Source organism: Anoplophora glabripennis, unplaced genomic scaffold (assembly GCF_000390285.2).
Source record: "Anoplophora glabripennis isolate ALB-LARVAE unplaced genomic scaffold, Agla_2.0 scaffold630, whole genome shotgun sequence".
In the NCBI taxonomy this organism is placed as follows: domain Eukaryota; kingdom Metazoa; phylum Arthropoda; class Insecta; order Coleoptera; family Cerambycidae; genus Anoplophora; species Anoplophora glabripennis.
The window spans coordinates 73,451-83,036 of NW_019416708.1; the positions used below are offsets into that span (position 1 = coordinate 73,451).

Genomic DNA, 9,586 nt, shown 5'->3' on the forward strand with positions numbered 1-9,586 from the left:
TGATGTGTCAGTACCAATTAATCTCAACTAATGCATTATTTTCGTCCTTTAAATTAAAATAATGAGCAAAAAAGTTAATGGCTGATTCGACCCTTAACAACAAAGATTCCGACGAAGAAACTCAATTTACTCAATTAGGTACTCCAAAGAGTTGAAAAGATAATTAAAAAATCTTTTGTTCCAAGTCGATAACATTAACTGTTCTTGAAAAAAAGCATTCAATATTTAGGGGCATTTTTAAAATAGTTAAAATTTTGCAAATCTGCAGGATTTGAACATAAAACAAAAGTGTGTTTATACAGTTTTAAGAATTAAAATCTACCAATCATATTCAATTACATTTTGATTAATTTAAAAAATGGCAAAAATTTATATTAAAAAACATTGAGGTTATTCATATAACATTAAAATAACGTTTCCATGAAACTAATATTAATTTTGTATGAGTGGAATCACCCCTTAATTCTTATAGTTTCCTCTGTATTCTGTACACGATTATACCGAAGTTGTAAATGACTAAAAAAATTAGCCATACATCTGCTTATAGGGCGTAAGAACTGTTTTTCAATTTTTTCGTGTTTTTTCCAATCGAACTAGTGAGGGTAGAAAAAAAAATGATACAGAAAAAACTGAAAAAATTATCCTAGATTCCTATAGGTGACTATAACATTCTAAGACCGCCAACACTCAAAAATAGTCCAGGCTTATAATGGTTTCGGGTGCATTTACTGTAAATTTGAAATAAATGTTATCGACTGTGTCTTTCGCAGTTTTATGTAATGCAGTATATACAGGTCTGGCCAGGTAATCCTTTCGTATAGATTAAGTAAATCTCCTCTATCAACTTCGGGTGGAAGGGGTCGGACATGACATATATCATCAAGGCTGCGGCTCGGACTCTCGTAACTGGTTGGCTGTGGGAGCGCACGTGCCCCGTTGCATTTTTTTGTGAACCGACCGCATACCTAAAGCGCTTTGCTGTTTGTTTAGTTTTATTTTTATTATTATTCCACTCAAACCTTTGGTAAGAGGTAGATGCGAATATTACAAAATAAAAATGGTGTACAGTGTCGAACAAAAAATTAATTTTATTAAATGGTATTGTCGTGCAGAACAAATTAGGGTATTGTGAAGCTCAAGCAGGTGGTTTGTTTGAACACCTTATTAATTAATAATAAGCTTTAATTTAATAAGCATTTGAAAATAATTTATTATTTTGCTTAAGAATTACCACTCAGTTTATTTTAGAATACCGTTTTAGTTTTTACTAAAGGTTATAAATAATTTGTAATAAAGTTCCTCTAACCTCTAAAATCTCTTATCATTCTTGTAAAAAAATATCGTACAAATAGGGTAATTACTGTACGTATGGCAACACTGCTGTCAATTCCAGGCCGTGGCTTATACTCTTTATGATATCGCAATAAATCAAAAACGTAATTATTGTCCTGTATTCTATCTTCCGTATGTACGTATCTCAAACGTACGTTGTTCCCAAATTCCTAATGCAAGACAGAGACAATAAACCAATAGTCAAGGAGAGCTTAGAACCGCAGGCTTCTTGTGGCGTTTTTTTATTCCCTTATATCGATGGCATACAGCACAGACCACCGCATAAGTTATACAAAATGGGGGCGGAGTCAGAATTATTAGGGGAGACTGGTGAAATATTTATATAATTTACTAACTTAGTATCGGAAATAAAAATATGACCAAACCTGTATGTATAAACTATGCTATTTGTAAATATTACTGTCAATGATAAGGACCTTTAAACCAATTACAGATAAACTGATTTCGTATAGGACTTCAGCAATTTCCGGAGCTTAAAGCTGGAGAAGGTCTAACCGGATAGATTCTATTTCCGCTTAAATCACGGGCAGATGGGACATTTTCATTTCATTTTATTTATAAACATGCAGAGGAAATGTATAATTGCATCCATTACAGTTTTAGTGCTACATGTATAAATACTACTTCAGGCGGTATTCTAGATATTAACTAAAATTTTATGTTTTTTGTCCAAATTAAACTCAATATGCATAGAGAAATTGATATAAACTTTTCTACTAATTAGTATAACATTTTTAGAATATTTAGTTTAAAGCACCTGAAAATAAAGTTTTATTAGTGCAAAAGTTTTCAGATGTACCATTTATATAAAAAAATAATAATACGTAAGGTCATCGATTGTTACGAGCATAAGTTATATGTGCAAAGTATAACTTCTTTCTCTTAAGATGGGATCCTTAGACCAGTGGATATTATCTAAAAACAGAAGGTTTTGCCAGAAAAAAAATACGAATAACACCGACTTGTCATGTCTGATTCTGTGACGATTTTATTGCTATGGCCTTGATAAAGTGGGTTAGGAAAGTGACAATTTTTATTAAATGTCATTATAACATCTAAAAAAAATCATTTCACAAATTCCAGTCATGTTTCACTAAACAAGATGAAAATGTACAAAATTCAAGTGACCAATTCCATTAAGCAATGAACTCAAGAATTATTTCCACCACATGTATGAGAAGCATATTGAACCTAAGTAAACTTAAGGTAAATAATTCTTTATCCCCAATATTAGCAACGTTCGATTCACATCCAAGTGCAAGTCTCAATAGGGCTTTATCTAGAAGCAGTATCCAGAACAACCATTTACTGAATTATGACTTATCAAGAAGTATACACACGAAAGTTCCCAGGACACCCGACCTCATCTACATCCCACACATTATGCGATGGCTGAAGACCAAATTCCGGTTTAAATTGTTGCAGAAAACTTGGGACCCCGATTTCACCGAAGGGTCTTTCATTTTCGGAACCACCAAAGCCATTTGCAGAATCACGGAAATCATCCACGAAAATAAACCTGAACAGTTAAAGGGACTTTTAACTACATCGGCTCTTATCAGACTCAAAGACGACATCTCGACGAAGCTATCAAGAACGCAAAGGCTGATAATAAAAATCAAACCTGAGGATATCAAAATCTTAGTTCCTATGAACGTCACCATGAACAAAGACGGGGAACACAAACATTGCAGGGTCGCAATGAGAGTTCTGGCTTTGAAATGGGTCATGCAGAATAATGGAATTCTGAGGTTGGTCCTCGTGGCCTTGCAAACGGAGTTTTTGCGGGATTATACACTAGGTGCCGCCTCGGACTGGACGATAAGTTCTTTTGACATATTGGAATGCACCGTTTTAGCCCAATCGTAAAAATATANCGGACCTTTTCCATTCAACGCAGAACTGACACACAGAACCAGGGGTGTGGGGAGAATTTTTCAATTATTTTTTCGATTTAACTCACTGTTCCCGAGTTATACGGCCTTTTTACTATAACACGACATACCTCTTGTTTCCAAAATTTATTTTCGACATACGGACTTCGGACCTTTTGCATTCAACGTAGAAGGAACATACAAAACCCGGGAGGGAGGGGTTGACATTTTTCAATTATTTTTTCGATTCAACGCACCGTTTTCGCGTTATAAACACTTTTTTATCCTATGATGTCACACACCATTGCTCCTGATTTTTTTTTGACATGCGGGTTTTGTCGTTTTTCACTGGTTCATCATGGGAGATTTATTTGTTCACCATGGGAGATTTTTTTATACTTAGAGTCTAAGCAAATACTGTGAAATTTGTTTATATTTCGAGCCATTTCCGAGCAAAAATCGTTTTTTTTCCCTTCTTATATTGTGTGACATCATAGATAGATAACGAAGGCTAAATAGGCCACGCGCTCTACCCCACGCTCCCTCCCTAGGTGTCCTGAAATTGCTGGGGAGACTCCTGAAGAAAGCAGAGAGAGAAGCTATCTATGAGGACAGAGTCACTCTATCTCTATCGCACACTATAGCTCTATCTCTCTCGCACACAATCAGACAAAAACGACAGAAACGAACCTTCTTTTAAAAATACTGGGATTTATCACTATTAGAATAACCCATTTTAATTTAAAAAATTTAAAAAAATTACAATGGGTTATTCTGATGACGAAACATAAAACATAATTAACTGTATTATCCAAATAACAATAATGTGCAAAAGTTCTTCAGGAATATTGGCAAATTTACTTTGGAGGAAGAATCCCGTCAACGAACACTAAAAAATATTATTAGAAACCTTAGGTGGCCAGAAAACAGCCCCGATCTCATTGTCAGTCCTTTAGACATATTTTTTTTACCTGAAAATTTGCAAGTATTGAAAAAAAATACAGGACGAAATGCTTGATAATTTTGAATTTGTTTTTGAAGCAATTAATAGTAAATTGAAACATATTTTCAACTGTATCATCACAATCACTTGCATGTTGATTTGTAAAAATTGTAGGTATATTAATGTTATTTCGTTTTTAGTTATTCTCCTTATGTTGTTGTAAAGGTTAGTTATAAAAAGCGTTGTTTGTTATTTTCATAAGGATGAATTTTAATTTTTTTTAATGATTTTTTTTATTTTAAACATATATATTTTATGCCAGTAAATTTTGATGTCAAATGAAATAAAGGAAAAGTCGTACATTTGTATTTAAAGTTTCTTTCTATCTTTAATTATTAAACCTATAAGTGGATGTCAAAATACAAAAAAAAAACCTGTACCTACATTCCGCGACGTACTAATAACCCACCTTGTATATTAAATAAATTTATCGTCATCATCAAATATTAAAAAAATTATATTACAAGCTGTTTAAAATATTATTACGAATTTTGTTTATTTGGAAATATATTTTCTGCAGTATTTCAATACCAAAAAATGAAAATAGTAGGTAGCTAATTAACGAAATTATGATTAAATAACTTAATTGTAACACCACTGCAGAATATCATATGATACATACATAGATATTCGTTGATTCTTTAAAAACATTTTTATCAATACCTACATCATACATTGAAGTAAATACAGTAACGCAAAAAACAGATATTGATAAAAAAGTGTACAAAAGAAATCCGTAAGTACGCCTGGCAACATTACCAAAGTCTTGTTTATATGTTGCTAGGATACGCTTAGGTATGCGGGCCGCTGTATTTGATTCTTCCTAAAATTCTGCTGGTGGTGTACTCTACCGGCAATTCGGAAATTTAAAACTGTTGGCCTATTCCAGGAGCGGTCTGTGGCGATAGCTATTTTGTCTGTGCTTATACTCTTTATGACATAGCAATAAATTAAAAACGTAATTATTGTCTTGTATTTTATCTTCCGTATGTACGTATCTCAAACGTACGTTGTTCCCAAATTCCTAATGGAAGACAGAGACAATAAACCAATAGTCAAGGACAGCTTAGAACGCAGGCTTCTTATGGCGTTTTTTTATTTCCTTATGTCGATGGCATAAAGTTATACAAAATGGGGGCGGAGTCAGAATTATTAGGGGAGACTGGTGAAATATTTATATAATTTACTAACTTAGTATGGGAAATAAAATATGGTCAAACCTGTATGTATAAACTATGCTATTTGTAAATATTACTGTCAATGATAAGGACCTTTAAACCAATTACAGATAAACTGATTTCGTATAGGACTTCAGCAATTTCCGGAGCTTAAAGCTGGAGAAGGTCTAACCGGATAGATTCTATTTCCGCTTAAATCACGGGCAGATGGGACATTTTCATTTCATTTTATTTATAAACATGCAGAGGAAATGTATAATTATTGCATCCATTACAGTTTTAGTGCTACATGTATAAATACTACTTTTCAGGCGGTATTCTAGATATTAACTAAAATTTTATGTTTTTTGTCCAAATTAAACTCAATATGCATAGAGAAATTGATATAAACTTTTCTACTAATTAGTATAACATTTTTAGAATATTTAGTTTAAAGCACCTGAAAATAAAGTTTTATTAGTGCAAAAGTTTTCAGATGTACCATTTATATAAAAAAATAATAATACGTAAGGTCATCGATTGTTACGAGCATAAGTTATATGTGCAAAGTATAACTTCTTTCTCTTAAGATGGGATCCTTAGACCAGTGGATATTATCTAAAAACAGAAGGTTTTGCCAGAAAAAAAATACGAATAACACCGACTTGTCATGTCTGATTCTGTGACGATTTTATTGCTATGGCCTTGATAAAGTGGGTTAGGAAAGTGACAATTTTTATTAAATGTCATTATAACATCTAAAAAAAATCATTTCACAAATTCCAGTCATGTTTCACTAAACAAGATGAAAATGTACAAAATTCAAGTGACCAATTCCATTAAGCAATGAACTCAAGAATTATTTCCACCACATGTATGAGAAGCATATTGAACCTAAGTAAACTTAAGGTAAATAATTCTTTATCCCCAATATTAGCAACGTTCGATTCACATCCAAGTGCAAGTCTCAATAGGGCTTTATCTAGAAGCAGTATCCAGAACAACCATTTACTGAATTATGACTTATCAAGAAGTATACACACGAAAGTTCCCAGGACACCCGACCTCATCTACATCCCACACATTATGCGATGGCTGAAGACCAAATTCCGGTTTAAATTGTTGCAGAAAACTTGGGACCCCGATTTCACCGAAGGGTCTTTCATTTTCGGAACCACCAAAGCCATTTGCAGAATCACGGAAATCATCCACGAAAATAAACCTGAACAGTTAAAGGGACTTTTAACTACATCGGCTCTTATCAGACTCAAAGACGACATCTCGACGAAGCTATCAAGAACGCAAAGGCTGATAATAAAAATCAAACCTGAGGATATCAAAATCTTAGTTCCTATGAACGTCACCATGAACAAAGACGGGGAACACAAACATTGCAGGGTCGCAATGAGAGTTCTGGCTTTGAAATGGGTCATGCAGAATAATGGAATTCTGAGGTTGGTCCTCGTGGCCTTGCAAACGGAGTTTTTGCGGGATTATACACTAGGTGCCGCCTCGGACTGGACGATAAGTTCTTTTGACATATTGGAATGCACCGTTTTAGCCCAATCGTAAAAATATAGAGAGGTATTTGAAAAAAAAAAAAAATTGTAATATGAACAAATTAAAACAGAATTGGAAAATTATTTGTTTTATTCGAATTTTATCAGTGTTATTTCTTGAATTTCAATTTTGGTGGTATCATTAATCTATTTCAGTCAAATTGTGATCGATTAATTAATTAATAACTGCAGTAAGTAATCAATAGAGGCAAAACTCGACTTGTTCACCAACATCAAGCCACCATCTTTTTGGTAGTACCTTTGTTTGTTTACACTGTGATAAATTTTTAACTACTAATAACACGGCGCCACAAAAAAAGTGGACTGGAAAATAGACAGAAATGTACAAAATAACAATTCTACAGATGATTGGTTATGGAGATTACACACGAACACAAATGGAAGTTGCTAGCTCATGAAAGACTTCCAAATTTACCGCCTATATCCCAAGGGACAATTAGTAAAATAGAGCAGTTTGGCGAGCTTGGACATCTCAGGCAGATAAAAAAGCAGCTGCCAATGCAATAAGTGATGATGCCAAATTGTATATTACGCTTGAGTTTGAGGAAAAACCCACATACTTCTAGTCGAAAAGCAGTCCCAATGTTCGATGTTAGCCATTCATCGATTATTCGAATATTAAAAGAAAATAAAACGCATCCATATAAAATGGAACCAACTCAGAAGATTATGGAAGACGATTTTGATAGGAGAACGTATTTTTGTGAACAAATGATGGCAATGTTAGATAACAATGTGATCCAATTAGAACATGTTTTGTTTTCTGATGAGTGCTCCTTTACACTTCACAGTTTCACAGTCATGCTAATCGTCAACATTGTCGATATTGGACTAATGAAAATCCTCACTGGATTACAGAAGAATATACGCAATACCCTGAAAAGGTTAATGTTTGGGCAGGAATTGTTGGAGATCATATCATAGGTCCCTTTTTCATTGATGGCAATTTAAATGGCGATAATTATTTAGCACTGCTCCAAAATAATGTCGTACCAACTTATATCCTTATCCAGGAAACCTACAACTTCCACGGAATATGACATGGTTTTAGCAAGATGGAGCACCGCATCATTACCAAATCAATGTCCGGCAGTACCTCAACCGAATATTTCCAAATCGGTGGATAGGGAGGCGGGGATCGATGGAATGGCCAGCACGATCCCCTGATCTGACACCATTAGACTTCATCTTATGGGGATATGTCAAAAGTATTGTATACAAAACTAAACCCCTCGACCTCGCTGACTTAAGAAGACGAATAACGCTTGCGATTAGACAATTTTCTTAGATATAAAAGAATCGATTGTTTTACCCACTACACTGTTTTTCTGTAATGCATTTTCCAATAATTCAATGGAAATTACTAAATAAGAGAAGTACTTATATTTACTGCAAAATGTTTAAAAGGAAAGGGAAACAAAATATGAAATATTAAAAGAAGTGGAATATAAGTAAAAAATAAATAAAGTATTTATAAAAATAATAAAAAAAACATACAAGGGAAATGAAGAATTTTCATTTGCGAAGAGTTCACTAAAATCATAAAAAAAATTTGAAAGGCAGTGTTGTTCCTGTGATTTATCTATAATAGACTCATTTTAAGTATTTATGGAAAACGTGCTGTTAGTTTAACAATTCTAAAAATAATTGCAGAATGTCAATGCCATACATTTTCCAAAATATTATGTTCTCTTTCATTATAGAAGCCCCCTTGTATCCACAGAAGAAGTAATACAATTGAATATTTGATTTTTAATACTGAGTTCGTATGTTTGTTTCATTTTCTGAGTTCTAACTATGTAACTACTAATTTAAAATCTCGATTTTAAATTAATATAATTTCTAAAATTATATTGAGTAAATTAAAGAATGTTTAGCCAAAACTCTTGCCGAAGTCGATATTTGAAAATATATTGATTTTTTTTAAGAACTATACTCGACGGCCGAAAATATAGATAGTGATTCATACATAATATAGAAACACTATTACCGTAAAGTGTATAAAACTTAAAATGATTTTTATAACGGTTCAATATTATTTGCTTATGTTAAATGATGTGCCGCTCTCTTTGCACATCGATAGGATCTATAACAGTCATAGACTGAGTTACACTGAACGCGATTTATTTCCTATCTCTGTCTATCGCACTTATTACAGATAGGGAAATGCTCTTTTTAGTGGGTGTAAACGGACGTACGTAGAATTCGAGTTAGCCGTAGTTAGAAACGTCAAACTATAAGCGCGCGCGAGGGTTTGCATATTCCGTGACTATAGTAAATTTATAAATTAAAAAAATACAATCGGGACGTTTTAAAACGTAGGAATAATAATTAAAATGGATCAAAGTGCCGGTTGTAGCAAACGGTCTGTTGCTCATAAACGCCCTAACCTATGCGATGCGGAATTAATAATGGTAAAAAACGTGTATAAAGGAATTCGGTCGCGAAATTCTAATACAAGTGTAAGTGAAGCTGTTGATATGTGTAGTTCGTTGACAAAAGTATCCGTTGCTACTGTTTATCGTGCCATAAAAAATAGTGTAGAAGTGAATCCAAAGAAGAAAAAAGTGGAAACACGAGGGAGGAAGAAAATAGAAGTCGACGTTGACGTGAAATACT

General features: G+C 33.4%; 1 protein-coding gene across 3 annotated transcripts in view; it reads right to left on the minus strand.

Annotated features, from left to right (window-relative positions):
- The window catches only part of LOC108912613 (transient receptor potential cation channel trpm), a 100,797-nt gene that overhangs the window by 23,563 nt on the left and 67,648 nt on the right, over window positions 1–9,586 (minus strand). The gene's annotated exons all lie outside the window — the stretch shown is intronic.